The 22,145-nt window shown below is 33.3% G+C and overlaps 1 pseudogene across 2 annotated transcripts in view; it reads right to left on the reverse strand.

Moving 5' to 3' along the window:
• Nucleotides 1–22,145, reverse strand: part of LOC118183409 (glutamine-dependent NAD(+) synthetase pseudogene) — a 124,423-nt pseudogene that overhangs the window by 93,630 nt on the left and 8,648 nt on the right. The window lies entirely within an intron of this gene.

Genomic DNA, 22,145 nt, shown 5'->3' on the forward strand with positions numbered 1-22,145 from the left:
AGGCAGATCATCAGCTGAAAACTATCTCTAATATCTGAAGAAAAGATTAACAAAAGATGTGCAACATAGCATAATCGAATGTTTAGTCGGTGGATATGCATAAATGTAAAGAATGAACGAACTACAAACCTAAATATGTGTAGTGTATTAGAAATGCAAGGAAGAAAGATGACAAAATAAAATGCAGTAGCTTAATTTATCAACTAACCATTGATGAATATTGGATGGTGGAAATATTACTCGTACGTAGAAATTTCTTAAACCATTAGATAGCTTAGGTATGACGTTTGATATTATAAGGTGGATAATGATGTTTAAGTAAGTAAGATGGAAAATCTATTAACAACACGATTTTTACGACCAAACCAATCTTTGAAAGAGGAATTAAAGAGTCCAGCTTGAAGGCTTTAATATAGAACTCTGAGAAACTGATATCGCTTCATTTACCTCGTCCATCATTTTAAGCGTGTTTCATAGACAAACAAGGTGCGGCATTCTATTATGAAATTTGTCTTCGAAAAGCGGTTAATTGCTTTGGTGATTTATGTTAAATAAAAATGTCAAACCCGTCACTGATGTCATTATTAATCACGTTAAATCTTCTAATGATTTTTTTACACTAATAGGTTTACTTCATGATGTAGGCACTCTAATAAATATGTGAAACGAAGGTGGAGTCCAGAGCCTCATTATTTTAAACGAATCAACTAAAATGCGAAGGTCTATGACAACAATAATGTATCTCAAAAGAGGTTTCCGTTCTTAAAACGAGCACAAGGAGCATAATAATACATAAAGTTCTGTGCAAGAACATCTTATTCAGCTTTTATTTTCCTGGCGCTGTTAATTATCTGACTGTCTAAACATGTTAAAGCTGATTAGAGCAAAACAAATTAGGAAAAGTTTAAAACTTCAAATAAAGGAGTTGAGAAGTGCAGCAGTCAATTTAATTAGTAACTGAAAAAGGAAAATGAAATCTGAAATGTTGATTTAAACTGCTCTATGTAAACTGCAGCAAATGTTAAAAGCACTGTATTATATTAAATATTTTATAATTAAAGCATCGAATTTAAAAACGTAGTTTCAAATTTCAAATATGTGGAAAACCATTTGCATAAGCAACAGTTCACATCAAATGAGACGCAGCTTTCTTGTTCTCCTTTTCAAGCAAAAATAACTACCTCTAACTCACTTTTTAAGGACGAAAGGTTTGAGAGCCAGTGGAAATAAAGAAGCCATACTGTAAAAACTGATTGCATAGATCTATCTAGACAATAAAATTTATTGAAGGTTTGTAAGACATCTGAAGGATGTTGATCAATGTCAGTATGAAGAAACATCATACTATGCGCACTTGTATTAAGCACAGCATTTATGGATCTGTATTCAGAACGGCAGATATCTCGTAAATTTTCTTAAAGATTTTAAACATAATTTGAATAAGAGCAATTAATTTAGGGAAATATTGTTGTTGCTGAATAAAACAATACAGCAAATAGAGCAATGCACAGCGCTGTCAGTTATGCGGTCAATCAGTTCCGTTGGAAGTGAGAGCCTCTGCTCTTACGAAGCAGTTCCAAGCGTGGCAAGGGTCTCAAGAGGAAGATTGAGAGCAGCTACACGACTTTCTAAAGCATCCCAAAACACACCAGATAGGATTCAGTTCTGATGATAGAGCTAGCCACTTTATGCGCTGAATTGTTTGCTGCTGAAGATGATCATCCACGATGCGACTCCTGTGCAGTCTAGCATTGTCGTCCTGTAATAGGAAATCATCACCTATTGCCCGGCATATGACCGCACAATAGCATCAAGGATGCCATCTGTATAGGCTTGAGTATTTATGGTTCCACATGTAAAGACATGGAGTCTGTTCGTCTACCCAAAGAGATATCACTCCAAACACAGGCACCGCCTCCTCCTTATGCATGCCATTCATGGATGTCTGATGGATGAAAACGAGTTCGAAGTTCTCTCGAAATTAAATAACGCCAACTTTAGCTCTTAAGGTAAACTTGGATTAATCCGTAAAGAGAACAGGTCCCCACTGATCAGCCATCGAGCAGACATTTTGACGTACCCACCTCAGACTTTTTCCATCTATGACGTGGCGTGAGCGGCACGCATAAAGCAAGTTGCCTCGCTTACAGACCTCCTACGGTAAGCTTTCTACGCACGGTTGATGTTAACACCAACCTTCCGGTGGCCGCAGCAAGGGAGAATCTGAGTTTAATCGTAGGTGCTTCATGCGCATAACAATATTTATCGGCCATCGGTGCTTCGTCGTAGAGTTTGGCCGTCCTTATCTGAACAACCTGGGTGACGAATCCTTGGTTAGACATTGTTGTCAAAGTGTATGAACTACAGAATGACTCACATTTACCCATCCAGCCATTTCTGTCTGACTTTGTCTTGTCTCTAGTCTCCCAATAGCTCTAAAATCCCAGTTCTTTGAGCAAATGATGCCTGACGATCATTGTTACGAAATGGCTTTCTTAGATTTCTTATCACCTCGAAATTTGCAGGCTTGCTCTCAAACATACAACTTTATGCTTGTCGCAGATAACGTATTCCGATAGCAAAGGCACTAATTTGCATTTTTTGTTTTACTCTGCAACTGTTATTTGACTACATATTCACATTTTATACGAATTGACTTCTTTTTGAACGTATTACTGGTATTTTTGTGATTTTTCCTTAATTTTGAGAACCGATGTATATTCAAGCTAATTGTCGCATCATTGTTTTCGGAGGCAATTTTCTTCCCATGTTACAGTACTAAAGAATAATTTTCGAGTTAGGTTATGTCGCTAGCAGATCAACGGTTGTGTAAACGCATTTTTCATTAAATTTATTTTTCATGGTTTGGCAACACTGAATTTTCTATTTTAAGAAAGAAAACGTCCGAAATGCGCCTAGTTTTCGTCCTGAGGGCGATTGCCTGATTTATTTTAAGTACTTATTCCTTTTTAAAGTTTTTTTCTGGAGAATCGATTGAATGAATGAAATTCAGGTAGAATATTCTAACAGGTTGTTAGAGTGAAATTTCCAGACTAAAATGAGTAAATTTTCAAAGAGAAGTAAAAAAGTTACTAACACATTTTACTTCATGAATATGAAAAATATTTGATACTAACTTGAAAAAAATTAAATCTAAAGATTCCAAACATGGTAGCGAAAATTTCTTGGTGACAGTTAACTACATAATCTTCAAAAGTAAAGTATGGCAAATGATATCGGGACAATTAACTCTCAAATAAAATAAAGAAAACCATTAAAAACCAAACAAATTCCTTTTCTTTCTTTTAGTTCAGGAAAAACTGTTACGAAACTCTAACTACAGTTCCACAGGTATCAAATTTTAAAACTGAAGTCAAATATTAGTTCAAGCAGAGGTCGACTTCACATAAAATGATGTCAGACAGTGGTTAAAGAATACTTATCAAAATGAACGATACCTGTGAAACAAGCTTTAAATTAAGAATAAGAATTTTTTTTTTTTTTTTTTTTTTTTTTTTTGTTAAAATATCTTATACAGCGGAAGCTTGTAAAATGGTTTTATTTGCCTTTTTGAATGCAATTAAATCAATTTTATGAACATAAAGCTCCCCCAAATTATCAGTTGGATTTAATTATTCCACAAACTACAAGATATTTCGTTCATGCAGATTCATTTATGCAGATTAATTAAAAAAATTCATTTACGCAGTACAATTATTTAAGTGAAAAGTTATAATGAAGAATTACAATTAGCTTAAATAGAAGTTTATTCAATTCAGTTGTCAATGAGATTAAAATCAAATTAGTAAAAACACAGAAGAAGAAAATTAAATTGGCAAATTCGCAGCGTGTGTTTGAGTCAAGAAAGCTATAATTAGAATCTGAGTTTAAGGAAAATGCCAGTTTTTCTGAAATTCTTAAAAATAATAACACTATTGGCATACAAAAAGCTAATGACCTGATATGATGGAATTGGGGATATCAGCATTTTATTTAAAGCTGTTTGACGAGCAGATCAAGAAAATGAACAAACAAGAAGAAAAACGAGACATATTCTGGTCAGAACTGCTCCTGTTAGTTATTTTGAGTTAATTGCTTCATAAGCCGTTCCAACAGCTCATGCGGTAAAAAATTCTTAATAACTTAAATTTTTAAAAAAATAAACTCTTGAAACTAAATCCAGAGCTATTAAGACAAAACTTTATTTTGCATAAGGAAAAAGTTTCTACATCTTGGCGTGATTTCGGCTTTGAAATGAACATCTTCGAGGAATGGATACAAGATTTATAAGGTATTTCTCCCGCGTTCTTAGCATGCCTTCGTGGTGTAATTGTCAGCTCGCTCGGTGCGTATTCGAGAGCTTCGAGTCACTTCTCCAGCATAAAAAATCCTAATATATCTACATATTTAGATGTAAAAACCTGTGATAGTCTATACGAAATTATAGGTACCAATTAATTAAACGTCAAGTACAGAAAACGATGTGTGTTCATTTCGTAGACACGCTACAGAAAATTACAAACATAGACGAATTTATAGTCACACTAGGCGAATATGAAGCAGAATGTTACAACTTGAAAAAAAGAAGCAAATGTAAGATCAAAAGATAATGTCATGATCTGAGAAAGAAGGAGATAGAACCTTCTTCATAGTTATACAAGGTATCCCCGGAATTTGTTTTAGAATTTTGAAATATTAGGAAAACGAGCAAATGCATCCAGAGGCCCAGAAACAATCTTAAACGATTAAGTTAAAAATTTTGTACTTGAATTCCATCTTATTCATTAAACTTACTTAAGTTATGTAACCTTAGTGGTGTATTGATTAAAGTGAGTGGTGATTGGAAAAGAAGACGTTCCTATGTATACTTTTATTTGTGAAATACTAACTGATTAATTGATAGCTTCTGCTTATACTTTGAATAAATTATTCATGGATGTAATCCCTACCATTGATGTAACTAATATGTTACATATTACTGTAATGGGAAGTGGAATACGTGATATGTGTTTTATGAAGCGTAATACTCTTTGTGTGATGTATGCTTAATTGTTAATAATGAATTTAAGAATCAAACTAATTCTTTTGACACAACAGTCAAAATTAAAGCCCTGGCAGTTGATGTTTTGAAATTACGAGAGTATAAGTAACGGTAAACCTCTATATAAATGCCTGTTTAAATAAAAATTCTTCATTTACGAAAGAAAAAACTTCTGCTGATCGGACTTGAGCCATTCAGACTTATTTCTTTAGTGAAAGATACATTTGGCTAGTGCTGCATCTTGTACACAGTTAATAGCATCCTGCTTAATCATTCTATCTATTTACAACTCACTTAGTAGAATATATACACTTTGTATTAAAAAAAAAAACTATGTTAACAAGAACAGACTTGCTCATTGTATAATTCGCTCAACTAAATATTCGGTTTCGTCCATCGAAAGCCACTCTCCAGGTAAAATGTTCCTCCCCATAGAGAGAGCTATTTACTTTTAAGATTAAGGTATATGAGTACCAGGCACAACATCTGGCATTCACCGAACACTAGATTTCTTTCTATAGAGATTTTGAAGGAAACAGTTTATCAAATGCCTGTCGCCGTTAACGTCGATTTGCCTGGCGGAATTATAGAGACGATAGATTCTGGTAGAAATGGGAGTAACACTAGAAATACGCAATTGGTTGCACAAAAATAATTCCACCTCATTAATTGTACAGTTCCGCCCTAATGTTGAGCGAAGGCACCCATAGTAAGCGGTCCGAGAGTCTTCCACCCCTCTTCCCCTACTATCAGCCTCTTGAAAGGACTTTCAGGTCTTGACACATTTTGAATGCCTCCTTACTGCACAGACATTATACGCTTACAGACAAGAGTGCCTTCTCTGGGATGCGAACCCGGGACCATCGGTATATGGCGGTCAGGTCACTAACCACTCTGCCGGCTGGGCGGCAGACGATAAAACAATAGGACCGCTAACATGATGATTTTGAATGTGTTGAATGACGTAAAGTATGACCTAGATATATTTTGAACTACAAATGGCTTTCACATTGGGGCTGTACTAATACGTTTTTACTGAATCCTTCCAGCTATGTAAATCATAATGCAAAGAAATCATTAGTTTCGAACATAAGTGTCGTGCTTTTTTAACATTCCTTTCTCCGACATTTGGTAGTTTATGTTCCTTACATAGTAACTATCCGAATTTTAAAAGTTTAATGTGACTTTCTAGAATTTACTACTTCATGCGCATAGATCTATCCTATAAAATTATCAAGAATGAGTGTTACCTTAGTAATTTAAGTAATGATTTCTTCTTCTTATAGCGTTCGTCATTCGTTCATTCGTACATGCTTTATATTAAATAAGGAATCATTGCACAGTCGTCTCTGACCGAAGGAATAGTAATACGTAAGGCGCTTCATATTCTTAAGATTTAATACTTATTGAGCTTCATATTTCATTAAAATTCACGCATAGTTATAAGACACATATTAAACGTATAGGTGATGCAAATACTTATTTTATGTGTTAAAGGATATTTCTGAGTTTATGCTCATATTACATGAGAAACATTGAATATCTTACCTTAGAAATTTAAACATAACTTACATGAACAATTTATTCATTTTGTAAGTAATTGAAACAAAAGTTATAAAGATTGATTTTTCTATATGAATTAATAAATTTATTGAAAATGTTTGAAGCACTTTAGTTAAACTTGTCTCATGTAGATGGCGCCTTTTTTAAGCTGAGATCGTGTTTTTCACAATCTCCCGTCATATAAAGCTATAAAATTAATTTTCTGCGTGAAAGATAATTTTTCTGGTTATGTAAAAAATTTTGTTATACACATAAACACATGTGAGCAGTATAAAGTAAGTATTTTTTATAGTCGATTTCAAGTAATTAATCATTGAAAAATAATAATAAAAACAATCTTTTCAAGAATATAAAAAGCTGCTGCAAACAAGAAAAGACTGCAGGATTTAAAAAATAAAATAATGTAATTACTACCAGAATTTATAACAAGAAATACTGTAATGCTAAGAATGAAATAAAAAAGCCGTAAGTCAGTTTTAAAATAATCTCAACTAATTTTAGTAATAAAATTTTCAGTCTTTTATACACTATTTTTTATTTTATTCTTTAGTATTATTTGTCATATGTGCAGTTATTTCTTGAAAAGTGTAAATTTGTTTATTTATTTGTTTATTTGTGTTTTCAGTTATTGCTTTCATATATCACATATAACTTTGGTGTAAGTAACAAAGTGAAACAACTTCAGATTCAGAATTATACGATTAAAGACGTTGTTATTTTCTTATTGACTATATCTTTTAATATTTTTTCTAATTGGATTCTCGATTAGCAACTTTCTCAAACGAAGTCGTAGAATGTTAATAAGAAAGAAATACAAAGTCTAGCTTTGTGTTTAGTCTCTGAAATAAAATATATACAATTAGTTAAAAATTCATAATCTTTAGCAAATTAAATGCAGAATTTGTTCCATTTCTAAATGCGCAAAATTTGCTTGGATGTTAGCAATTAGTTTCAGATGGCTAGTTACAATGATAATGATTCGTGTTGCTTCCTGAAAAAAAAAAAAGAGTAATTTTTGTTTGTTAGTGTTTCTCAAAAAAGGTTCAAAATCTTTTCAAAGTCGATTAAAAAACAGGCGCTGGTAAGTAGTCTGAATCAGAAAATTCGTTCGAAAGCATTTACGTAATATTATAAAATATTTCTATTTCATTTATTCGAACATAATGAGCGTTTTGGTCACTAAAAGCTTCGATCTGCGGAACCATATAAACAATCAGATTTTTTATGTACAGTTTCTTTGGGGAAAACTAACTTATACTTCTTGTAATGAACACCAAACGGTAGTCAACACAAGTTATGTCCAATGTTTAGCTCATTTTCTTTTTGGTACGCCTTTAACAACGTATACGCAAGATACGACATAAAGGTAAAATCTGACATGAACTTCATTAGCCATGATATGTGAGTACTGCAGCTAAAATGAAGGTGATCTATCAGACTTCTGTTCAACGTAGAATAATGATTTAACACTTAACGAGTTGCATCAAAGCATTGGTAGTTCTCTATCACTGCTGGTGTAACATCACGATTGTATCACGAAACACGCTTTATAAATTCACGATTAAGTTTAAGTTCTAGTTTTAAATTAAGCTGATTTTCGATGAAATTTGTATAAATCTCTAGTCTCAGTTAACATCATAGTAAGACAACATATGGCGGAAATTATCTTAAAGTAACAAAAGTACTCTCAAAACCCTAATTTAAAAAATGCTTCAATAAATCTTTATTACCGTCTTTTCAGAAATTTTTAAATTATACGTTTCTGATCAATGCTTAAGAAAAGAAAACTAGTAATCATTCTTCTATTATCATTAGTTACAGAATATCATTAGTTACAGAAGGCAAATAGAGCGATGGGCATGTTGGCCTGCTAAGAATGATATTCCTCGTCTATAATGTGCTAGAGTATTTTTCCTGTAACAAAATTCTGAAATTACGGGACAAAATGTATCCACGCCCCATATTGCCAAGATATGCAACTGTTAAGCTTTTCCTCGTATTAAAATTCATGTTACTGTTGGAACTTGAGTTTGAAGTTCATTTCAACCCTGTGTAAAAACCCAGAATTTGCGTAGCGGTTTACGCAAATAAATAAATACATCCGTAAATAAAATAAATACATCCGTACAAATAAACAAATGCATACGTAAAATAAATACATCCATAAGGATGTATCACATCCAATAAAGAATTGAGTAGATAAATAAATTGTGGAATGTGTGGGTGTGAATTTAAGATATAAAATAGGAGAGAAAACTACTAACTTCAATTTGGCTGTAGTCCTTTTAATTCTTCATTTCAATTTAGCAAAGTCTTCTTCCTAGAATCTAAACTGCGTGAGCTGAAAATTAATCTTCATTACGCCATTATGTAAGAGAAGCATTGCGGATATTTTTTACCCAATTGCAATCCAAAATTTAAGCAAAGAAATCTAACTCTATAAATAAAGCTTTGCTGAAATGCGCTTTAAATTTCGTGGCTCTTCTGTGTTAACGTGTGTTGCTTACGCTTACTCTTCATCCATTGTCTCAATATGTCATGAGCTATACGGAATTTTGCGGTGCATTTCGCTACCATAGTGATGTATAAACAAGAATGCGTGTCCTAGTAATTAGTTATCATAAAATAAAATTATTTTTTGCATGGGCCGAAAATTGAAGAACAGTATACGGAATTAGTAATTAGTAAATTTTAGTTTGAGCGTTACGACTTTTGCGCATGTACCTAACTTTGAAGTTGTATTAAGTCTCGCCTAATGTAAATAGAGGGGGGTGTATTGTAATTTAAATTAGCCCGTGAAAAGTTATTTTAAGCTGCGTCAGAAATTTGTGGGGGAATATACGTTATGTAAAACAAATCATAAAACTGCACAGAAAATTCATGTTACTCATTCTTACTTATCTGTAGACATCTTCTTTATAACATATCATCATAAATCAGTATGGGGATGTCAAGGTCATTTTTGTTTCCTCTCTAGAATTTTAATTTCGTATAAGAAAGGAGATGGGTTCAAAGCAAAAGAACAAATATTTTTAATTATAAAAACTATTTATCAGACAAGCAACGCTATATTATTCAAGAAAACATGAGAGCGTAATTTCATAAAAAAAGTTATTTCTTCTAAAAACCATTTCTGTAACTATATTCACAAATTTGAAAGCGCAATATTCGGAAAATGATCTTGAAAAGTGGTTGAGTTAATGATCTTTATATTGAGTAATTTACTGTATAAGTGACTACCTAGTACTAGTTACAGAATGCATGCTCTATCTATAGCTTTTCAGAGAAAATGCCTTTTTCTTGAAAGCGTACTCTCAACGCATGTTTTTTGCATACCTCTTAGCAGAGATATGTTGGAAAAATGTTTCAGTTATTTATTAATATTTAGCTATCTTTAAATTATTTGCTGTAGGTATTATTTAATTTTGCCATTATCATGAAAGCAGTACAATCTCTAAAATTGCATTTTTATGCTTCAATTTCACTTTCTATATAATATTTGAAACCATTCACATCAAATCAATTCAGATTCATATTCAATAAATAAGGTTTCCACGAAGTGATGAATGCATGCTTGCAATGACGGAATGAGATAACAAAATAATACAATCCGAGAAACGCTTTCAGTTTTTTGAAGCTTTATAAATTATTGCAACGTTAGTTCGGGAGGGAAATGGGTTTTATTTTTTTACTTCAGCAAAATGGAAAAAAATATAACAATAAAACGTGTTCTTCCTGACATGGAAATATTTGCGATCATCATTTTTGGTAAACAACTGCATCTCTTGAAACGATTGCTAAATCAATATTTCTCTGTTCATTTTGCATCTCTGCGGAAGATGTACTTTTTGCTGACGTTATTTTGGAAGCTTCCTACATTATGCATGGGCGGATAGGAGCAATAAATTTATGGTCATATGATTTTTTATACTGCTATCGATCTCTTCTTGGTCGTATTAGTAGAAAAGAACAATTGAACACAATCTGAAAGATTTGTTTGAATTACGGTTCCAGAACATCACTTCCTATTACTTTAACATAAAATTTTATTTACATTCCTTTCCGAGAATCTTTTTACGAACATAAACATATAAAAAAAGCTATCAGTTAAATATTTCATTATATATCTCTTGATATAGTGCAGGGAGAACAGAATTCATTAAATTTAATTTCTAGCACAACTAGAAAGTTAAAAGGTTTTAAATGTAAAAAGTAAAAAAAGGAAAAAATGACGTCCAAATATCCACACGAAGAATCATACATTCCTTCCACAGCTAAAGATTTCTTGTCATGTTTATAGATTTTTGTTTATTTTCAGAGGTTGGTTTCATCTGTTGGTACACTTTCTCATTCCTGTATTAAACATCACTGAATTTCTCAAATCGAGTCAATAGAAAACCAGTTAAAAAAACTGAGCATAACCATTTCCCCACCAAGCGTATGTTTCGCCATATCCCTTCTTTTTGTGGCTTTAATCTCATGATTTATTTTCGGAGCAAAAGTAATTTCTATGTGAATTTCGGCATCGGAGTATTCAAATACAGAAGCAAAAAAGTCACAGCTCAAAGAGGAAGATCTATTGTGATTATCTGAAAACTTAAATCCAGTTTTACAATCACATAAATCCTTAATTAATTAATCTGTTAAATATGAATTTAGAAGCTGTTTTTGTAAACTGAATAGAAGACACTAACTACAAATTAATGACTCAAACCAAATTTGAATAAATTTCTCTGTCATACTGAGTGAAAACAATTTTAAGAAATGTACGGATTTCGAATGCTATAGATACGCTTGGTTTATAGAATGATTTCAAAGTATGATGTCGTCCATGAACCCAAGGCTTCAGGAGGTAACGATGCGTATCAGATCAATAAAACATTAAGAAAGCATTAATGTTTAGATTCAATATAGCAAAAAGTAGGATTCATAACTCTGTTTACCAATACTTGTTCGATTTTTATACATATCATAGTCATTCGTTACTTTAAATATGTAGGTATTAGCTTTTAAAGAACATTCCTTAATCGAACAATATAAAAATTGCTAAGAAAGAAAATTTTGAACTGTTTGAGCGTTAAATATTAAATTTAAAATGTTAAACTTATTTCATGAAATCTTTACTTCTTTTAATCGAGCTACACTGAAATCACAACATCAGTGAACTCTAGCTGTAAAGTAAGAAGCATATTTTTCATATCTCGATTTAAAAAAACGCTGATGTGTGCATCACATGACTTCCTTGTACGGAATATTAAATTATACGCGTTTTTTCTGCATTTCATTTAAACTTATTTCCTCGAATTTCATTAGCTGTAGAGTTCTTATTCAATTAATTCAGTTCTCACTTCACAGCAAAGCAAATATGCATTAAAACACAAAATATTTTCATCAAAAATTGAAAGATATAGAAGAAATAAAACACCAAATGTAGTTAAAAGAATTTACAAAACAGTTTTGATAAATTACAGTTTCTAAGCAAAAACAAGCAATTTGGCCAGCAGGCAAGAAGGCAGATTTTTTGCTGCACAAAACTAAAAGTTTCTTTTTGGTCCCAATCGGAAAAAATACACTGAAGGTGCAAAAAGACTTAATTCACTATTCTGCTAAGTTACAAATGTAAACAAATAAGACAGCTATGGTGAAAAATAGGCTTAGCTGCACTTAAACAACTTTTAAAATGTTGATAATTCTACAACTATTGCATGCATGTTAGCTTGCAGAGACGTTAGTTTTTTTTTTTTTTTTTTTTTCCAGGAGGCTTGAAAAATGAGCAACGCCTTCGCCGGGACCTCTGGAACAAAAGCCGAGCGTGCAGACCACCACACCACGAAGGCGGGAGAAATACCTTATGTACTCCCCATTTTAAAGGCCGGTTGGGGTTATTTTAGGGAACCAATCGCCAAATCTTGCTTGTGGAAATTCATCATCCACCACCCTTTTAGTTCTGGCGCCACTGTAGAGACATTAGGTATTTTGGAAACAGTAAAGATGAAAAATGAGCAACGCCTTCGCCTGGAATCGAACCACGGACCTCTGGAATACTCATCCAGCGTGCTAGCCACTCCACTACGAAGTCATGCTAAGGCTGGATAAATACTTTATAAACTAAAGGCATAAACACATTAACCGGTAGATAAGAACAACATAATTCAATAATTTTTAAAGCAACAAATGCACAATTTACCAACATATAAGAATAAATAAAACTGAGCTCTTTGAGTCGAGTAACAGAGTGGGTACATATATATATATATATATATATTGTGTGGCTGATTGCAACCGGAACGGGAGTTGCACAGCTACATGTTATAGCAGTCCTATATACAAAATTTCAACGTTCTGAAGCTAAGGGTTTTTGAGGTATGCGAGATACATTCAAACGTGTACGTACGTACGTACGTAGAGACGCTACAAAAAATCTCTTCTGGGCCCATTTTTAAATCATCTGGAAAAATGTGTTCTTTATTTTGTCCTTACTTACAGATGTCACGCAAAATCATCGTTAAATTGCTTTCGATAGCGGTCTCAATAGGTATTATCGTTGAAATATGGTACCCGGAATTTTTCGTGATTACAATACTTCCTTTGCTTCGTACAAAGAAGTAAAAAAGAAACCGAATGAGCGAAACACACATGAAGAATACAGTAAATTAACGGCGCCAAATCTAACAAATAGAAAGAGGAGGATAAAGATAGGGTAATTGAAAGCTCTTACTTATTTCTTCAATTTAGTTAATCTACTCGAAGATATTTGTATTTTTCAAAGAAGTATTATCTTGGAAAAATACTTTATTAGTTGATCAAGCATTTTTTGCTTAATTCACTGAATTACCGAAAACAGTGCATTACTTCTTGTACAACACACAGCTTACTATTTCCTTATCAATTAGATCTGTTTATCAGAGATCATCATCAGTGACACCAAAAACTTCATCATATTTTTCAGCTGCATCAAGGTCAAACGCAAAATTCTATTTAAATATTTGTTGACAAGTCAAACTATCATATTTCAAATAATGTAAATTTAGATATCATTGATGATAATAAACTTTTTGAGGCCTCGTTAGGATTGGTATAAAAGTATTGGTCATAAAATTTTATAGAAGTTGGCAATAGCAAAATATGTCTAAACAGGTAAATTGCGTATAGTTCTATTATCAGTTTTTTTCCAGTTCCTTAATATGATGATGCACGTTTTTTGACTTAAATTAATTTCTCTTAATAGAAATTTTCAGCTTACTTTGATTTGAAACATTTATCTATCCCAGTTTTGATCATACCATGGACAGTGCAGTCCATTTGTGGCGCTACTAGGTATTTCTCCCATGTTCTTAGAATGCCTTCGTAGTGTAGTGGTCAGCACGCTCGGCGCGTATTCGAGAGGTCCGAGGCTCGATTCCCGGCGAAGGTATTGTTCATTTTTCACATCTCCTGCTTAAAGTCTCTACAGTGCCATTAACCTTTATTTCGGAGAAAGCATAGACATTTGTGATTGTATTTGATATTTTGGCAGAAAAGAAGCAGATTAAATATTTCAGTCTAAATTTTTCTTGAGAGAAGGAGGGAAAAATGATAAAATAGGAGATATACATAATTCTTTCCGGAATGTCATCGAACAAAATTAGGATAAAGTTGCAAAATATCGTTCTGCTATAAGTTACTGAAGAGTTTTTCGAATGACAGAACTGCTATCTTGATCCTTTCCTTAACTATTCGTGAATCTGTCAGGTATTCAGTATCTGTCAGGCTCGAAAGTGTGATAAGCAAAAGACACTAAAACTCTAAAAATAAAATAAAAATTGGATTCTAGACAAATAAATTAACCTTGCTTTTATCACTGTTGTTTTAATTTTCTTTTCCCCAAAAATTGTGAAATTTATGTTATAGTTTTACTGAAGAAATGTAGTTTAATTTACTTGTTTCCCTTTTGCCTCTTTTCGCAACACGGTACGCTCATTCCAGAATTTATGTAGATTTGGCTGACAAGCAGTTTTATTGTAAAGTTTAGACATTTCTCGAATAGGATTGTGAGAGTTTGGTCTACGATCCGCTGCATACGGATTAAAATAAAGTCTGTTGACGAGGAATTCGTTCTTTTGGAAAAACTAATGTAGGTAGACTGAGGTAAGATCCTGTTTTGGCAAGTGCATATTTGAATTTCTCTCGCCGTCTGTATGAAGTTTGTAACCTCTGCCCATGTTAAGTGAAAACTGTTGAACTGACAGAAATTGTGAAAAAAAATCTTATTTGAACAGCTCCAAGTTGGCTGTTAATTTTATGTAAGAAATTCGGTAATATTCGTCGAGACACAGAAGAAGTAGAATAATGCTTCGAAGATCGAATTAAAAAACTGTAGTTGATTTGCAATAGAAAGTAAATCTAGAGTTTCTGCGGTAAAGATCCATGTAACTTTCGGCATCAACAAAGAGACGTTCATGAACGAATTTCCACAAATTTGCATAGATACCCCTGGCCTTTATTGTGGAAAGGTATGGTCGGGCAAATTACTAAAATGGAAAGTATCTAATTAAAATAACTAATTCTGTGACATCACTTTACTACAATTATTTGTGGAAACACTCAGGCAATCACACATAATCCGCTTACCCTGCAGAGGCAAAAGGTAAACATTATTTCTTTAACAGTAGTGATTGCAGTGCCATGGTACTTCAGCGACATTTAAAAAGGTATGTGCGCTAGAAATATACCTCAACAGCTCAGAAGAGCAAAAGTTCCAAATAATTATACAAAATAGTGTATTCCAAACAGAAGCAATAGCATGAAAGACACTATCAAATAAAATAGCACAGATGCCATCAAATACAGCATTCACGATTCATTTAGAGACAGCTTGTCTGCCTTGCATGCAACAGCCTCCCAAACGAACAGATACCCAATAACGCAAGACATTCTGAACACTGCCTCTAACACAAACAAGTAGCATTTTATACTACTATCATAGATCAAAGCCCATGTCGGCAATAAGGGTAACGAGGAAGTGAATGCCGTGGTAAAAGGATCAGCTAGGGCAACGAGGAAATGGATGGCGTAGTAAAAGGACTAGTTAAGGACAACGAAGGAAGTGGATACCGTAGTAAAAGGAGCAGTTAGGGCATTAATGCAACAAACAAACGTTCCATGGCCAGGCTACCACCTTAACCATCAACACAGAAAAATGCTTTTCAAAACGTATGGCAGCACTTGTAAGATTCCGCCGAAAACGGAAAGCACTCAGGGAGAAACTTCAATCCAGACACCATAAGCAGACAAATAGTATGGCTGATCTCCAGCCATGGTCCGTTCCACACATATTTCTATAATTTTTTCATTTCTGCATTTTGAGATCAATGCGTATGTGGAGAATAAAGCGAACCAGAGCATTGCCTATTCTCATGCACCATAACAATATGCATCTAAGAAGACCAAGACTAGAACTAGATACGAATTCTTTTCTCAAATGCGCACTAAGTAAGAGCGAGATGAGGAAGAGCATAAGCCAAAAGCCAAGTAATGGATATTCTGAAATCAAGGGGCCTAGAACTGTATAACACAGAGTGATCCCATCCAATTCAATATCGGCACCCAATCAAGCTTCCAATGATCATTGTTCGAATTTATATCTGAGTGGTTACCTCAAATAATCAAAGCACTTCAGATCATGCCCAATCTCCAGTCAGGTGGTATAAAGTATCCAAGTATAACAGGAAGTCAACGGAATAATATGAACAATTCATAACTGCTCTAAAATATCAAAGCATTAGCCAAAGTGTGTAATAAAATACACCTGAACAAACTAACACTCCATCGGTTACAATACATAATTGGCTTTTATAAAGTTAAACTTTAATAGAAAGGCAACCCCAATTTAAATCTATGCGCGAATATGCATTTAAGAGGAATTGAGTACATGGGTTGTATATTTCAGTAACGAATGATCATATTTGATGGACATGCAACTATATGGTGCTCAATTAAATACTCCACTAGCCCAAGTCCCAAACCACCTGTCACACCACCATCGGTGGCAGAACTTGCGATTTCGGTCGCATCAGTAGCACCTCGGCACTAGAATGGTACCATGGGCCCCAGGAAAGCGTTGTTAATCTGGAAAGCCATTATAAGGCTCCTTTGCTTACTTACTCAGGGTAAATAACAGGTATCTTTTGACCTTTAACATAAACTTCATAAACACGTTCGTAAATTCTATGAAATCAAGATGTAAGGTTTGCATTTCTGTCAGAGGTTACCAAACACCATATTAACACACTGATCGCGGAGTCGATCTCTGGGAACCGATAATGAATTTTTCGTTTCTTCGGCGTCGGACCATAGCGTAGAGACCAAGATTATCAAAGTCAAAAAAGTAGATGTTCAAATTTAATTAAAACAAATTTGAATTTATTAAAAAGTATTTTATATTATATTATTTGGCATTGTAATCACTTGTAAAAAGTATAATATTTGGCTGATTGACTTTTGGACCAAACCATTTTGGTTATTGGTTTCGTTAGCACTAATAACATAGCTGCAATTGGAAAGTTCCATTGAATGAACATTGTAAAATAACGGTCTAAAACAACGGCATGATCCAAAAAGTGATCATCTTCCAACGATAACAGTAATATACTTGGCGTTTGGATGATAAAAATCTGATAAAAATAATATTTTTATCATCCAAACGCCAAGTATATTCCTGTTATCGTATATTATTATTTAATATAAAGTATTGCTATCTCTTTCTCTTCCAAATATTTTCGGTCTTATGGGCAAAAAATACTTTCAAAAAAATTAAAAAAACAAACGAATTCTGAAATTGTTGCTGCACTTGCATGGGTTTGTTCTAACTAATTGTCTCTAGGAAGTCACCTTTTTCTTACGTGTGGATTGGCTGCACCACACGTAATATACGTGTGCATTGGTTGCACCATTGCCCAGACTGTAAAAAAAAATAAGAAGATGAAGTATTCCTCTTTTCATTTTCCCTAGTCCTAGCTCGCTGCCAGCTGAACGGAAAATACAGCAATATCTCTCAATCGCTCTCAACGTGTTAAAGAAACTTTTGATGAAAACAGGTACCGTTATTTGAAATATTCCATTATTTTAGACCGTTATTTTACAATGTTCGTAAACAATAGTTTTGCACAAAGTTTACAGTGTTCATTACTTGTTTACCATTATTTTTAAATATTGATATTTTTTTTAAATTCAGCATTTTGAGGTTAATCAGTTGAGACGCATAGTAATTTATGTTAGCTGTTTTCCAATAAGTAATAGTTATTTTTTATTTCTGTCGCTATCCTTTAAATTTCACAAGCACTATATATTAAAGTCAGAACGAATTAAATAACATATATTTAACAATTAAAACTCAAAAGCTTGTGTAAGACACTACTCAGACGCGTTTTTGATTTTTAATTAAACTTTTATGAGATTGATTAGATATCTCCAACTATCGTTCATAATGATAATCGAATAGCTTGAAAATATGTAGCTTAGAATTACTAAGATGACAAAAACTGTTAATTTAAATATTCCGAATACAAAAGTTCAGGAATGCATTCTAAAATAAACGACACTTTCACCACGATTACAATTCTTTCTCTAAGCCCCATTATACAACAGCTGAACTGACGGAAAATCTATTTAAATTTTATTCTGGTTTTCCTGTCGCTATCCTAGTTCCTTAACTTAATTTGTTAAACTAACGTCGTCTTACTTAAAAGTTTACAGGAGTGTTGTAATTGACCCAGATTATTTGTGAAAGATCAAAGTAAAATAACTGAATATATTAAAGTTGAAATGACTTGAAAGTTTATGAAAGATCAAAGCAAAATTATCTAATTTATTATAATTGGACCAAATCTATTTCATGCCTAATAGAAGAAGAAAGAGACAGATTTAATTTTACTAGATGCTGCGATTAGTTTAGATTAAAGTGGTTGTTATAATAATTTTAAGAGAAAATTTATGTATGACGGCTAGTCGGATAGTACCGTATCAAAATAAAATGGGCAAAATATAATGAAATTATGTCCTGAGAAAAGTATGGTGTGACATACCATTCGAGATCATTTAGAGTAAAACTGCGAATTTTCCATCTGTATTTGTAATTTAATTCATAATCTTACTAGAAATACTAAGCCTTTTTCTACTTTTCGACTTGATTCAGGATAACTGCCTAGTTAAGGATGTGCAAATGTCAAGACAAATTACTGCAAAAGAAAAAATAATTATTTCATAATAAAAATATTATTTTGGCCATAGATTGCGGTATACATAGGAGCGTATCTAATAACAAATGTTAGCTGACTCACAACTTCATAATAACAAGAATTAAAGCATATTTTACTTTCCATTGTCAGCGGGGTACATTTGGTCCGTAATATATCAAACAGAGGTGCCTTTGATGAAGCTAATTGCGAGGCTGTTAATTTTTGATATGCTGTTCTTAATATCAAGTTTGTTGAATTACCATGCTACTCTGATTTAGCTTCAAATAACGAATAAGTATACTAAAGTAGATATGATTACACATACACAGTTTCTTATCAAACGCGGGTAAATATATTTTTTAAATGGTTAAAAAACATAAAGCTTGCAATTTCCTGCAAGTATATAAAGCAGTACACAGTATGAAACACTAAGCTATAATGCTACTAAGTGTAGCTTACTTATGATGCACTATATGTAAATGAAATATCTGTATAATGCAGTAATTGAGGCTATAAATTATGTCTATTTACTTTTAATATTTTAGCTTTTTGCCATAATTCATTTCTTTACTTTTAGTTTAAAATTGACTTTCGCAAACTTTAGGTTTGATTTAAATTTGTTTAGTTTATAATTTCCACAGTACTAAAAATTTAAGATTGCATATAAATCTATTTTTTCGTTAAGAAATGTCTCCTGGTGAGTAATGGTTTATTTGCTTAACTACGTTGCATATGCATATACGTAATGCTATAAATACGTATTCGTATGAAAAGGAGAAGTACTGCTTTCAATACAGCCAACTGATTTTGCAAACCAATCATTTGGCCTTAATTTCTTCACCCAAGTCTCAATACCTCCATTTCATTAAGTACACAAAATCTACTTCTAATTTTGTACTTTTTCTTCAAGCTATCCAGTGTAAATAGTCATGTCTCCAATTTGGTTTGCCGATTGCAGTTTTTTGCTCTGTTAAATTCTGCGCAGAGTGGTTCAGTAGTACTCTGTTCAAACTATGTATGTCTATATGTGTTTCTCCGTAGTAACGCATTTTATTTTAAAACGAGTATTTGCACTCTTGCGCTTTTGCTGTACACTACTAGATACAGAAGTGACAATGATGGTAAAACCTTCCGAATACTTCTCACAATGTTTCGTACCCGAGTTAGGTGCTTACGAAAAACTATCTTTGCATTGAATTCAAACGATTTCACTTATTTAGTGTGATTTTAAATCCCCGAATCCATCATGCTCATTTCGTATGCATATTGCGTTTTCAATCAGCTGCATTTCAAATCTCAAGCATTCTCTTCACACCTTCTCTTTCCAATAACACCACCCTACAGTATATTATATTTATTTGCATAACCATTGAAGAATAAACCAAGAAAGGATATCTTTGATTATTGGGCCGAGATGTTTCATATGTCTCACAGTTTTGGTGATCTTGTTATGCTAATCTATGGCATACGGTTTTAACATCTTTATGTGAAAACATCTTTATGTCTTGGGTTTTGGAACCGTCAGTGACTAAGCTATGTTCACTAACCCAGTTAACAAATTTATGCAGAGCATTCCTCACCCTATTCTTGAATGTTGCGTTGTCCATTACTAACGAGTAGAAAGACACAGGTGTACCCAGTTTTTAGTGTGATAAGGTCATTTTCAGAATGGTTTAGTGCTGTATCCGCGAAACATCCGCAAGTCCTCAAACATGAATTATGTAAAATATCTTTATTGGTGCTTTTAATGTAAATGTTTTCATCCTCTTTGGTTTGTACATAAGGATATTTCAAATAACTATAAACCAAGTCGAACAGAACCGTGGGGCTTCCTGTATCCGTTAGAAATTTCAGTACATCTGGCCATCACAACGAATAGAAGGCCACTGAATTTCAACAGAAATTATTAAATTATGCTGCTTATTCCATCTGTTAATTCTGGCTATTTTATACAAATGTTACAATGCTTATTGCACCAACTGGCGCAGAATAAAGCCATACTTCTTCCTGCTCGTATAGTTCCTAAAACTCTTGAGTCTCTGGAATAGGATTCTATGATCTATTTTGCCGAAATGGATTGCCGGTAAATGGAGCTGTAAGAGACTGACTGACTGTAATCTTTGTCGTATTTCAGAAAAACACAATATCTTGCAGTTTGTTAGCCACTGGAAAGAATTATGTTACCATGTTATGTCACTATGCTCATACATAGGCGCATGTTACTTGATAATGGTGAAGTAAAACGTGTGAAGCTGTGTAGTGCAAACGTGTTATGTTGTCAAATCCATCGGGTCTTGGGGCTATACTGACTTCCTTAGTCGTTTTAAAACTTTAACTATTCCACCCACCTACTTAACAATCAGTGGTATTAAATATCAGCGTTCTTTGTATTGAAATAATGCTACATTCTTCTTCTGATTTTTCTCTTGACGTTATATCTGTATCAGGGTTATCACAGTTGAAAATGAAAGGTATATGCCAGGCTACTCGCTAGCTAGTGCTTGCAGATAAAAAAATTGTGGTAAAAATATTACGATGTGCACTGCAAAAAGAGTTGCCAAATTTTCAGCGTTCCTTAAACTGTGGTCCTGCCGGGACGCGAGGTTCGCTCTCGCAGTTGTTCTTTTGGTCGCTGTGTGCTTGTTAGAGATAACTGAACCCATCTCTCAGGGACATGACGACAGCTTTGTAGTCTGCCCCTTAGCTCGAACCTTGTTGTGTTCGGTCACCGTGGGGAATTTCACAAGAGTGTAAGATTAAAGATATCAGATTTTTTCAACACTTATTTACATACCATAAATAGGACGACATGCATGAGCTTTCCATGTATCGCATTAGCATATTCTCCGAATTTGTAATTATCGCACGTAATTTTCCTCCCCCACTTTTCGTACGACAAAATTAGTAAAACGAAGAGACAATATGAGAGTGCACACGGTATATGTTTCGAACAGCATATTGTCCTTTTTGCTAACTAAGTGACTTGTACTTGTTATAAAATCATTTTAAGACTGCAGAAACAGAATTATTTATTTTTTGCCTATTATGTTTTCTGTTAGATCACGCCACACAATTTGAAATTTTGAAATTGTTCCATGCGTAATATAGAGTGAAATATCCATGTACGGTTAAAAAAGGGTTATTGCAGATTGGAACCTATAATTGCATTTAAAAAATAAAACCGTTGCTTCTTACATCGAGAGCAAGTTTAAAATATCAAAGAACCAGTCTTTCCAGTTTTCGTGGTACATTATATTATGATATGCTATCCACCATTAATCATTCACGCGGCCTGGGAAATTGCTAATCCTAAGAGCCACTGCGGA

This window comes from Stegodyphus dumicola, chromosome 1 (assembly GCF_044657685.1).
Source record: "Stegodyphus dumicola isolate Sdum_Otavi_A_Nest chromosome 1, ASM4465768v1".
Lineage (NCBI taxonomy): Eukaryota > Metazoa > Arthropoda > Arachnida > Araneae > Eresidae > Stegodyphus > Stegodyphus dumicola.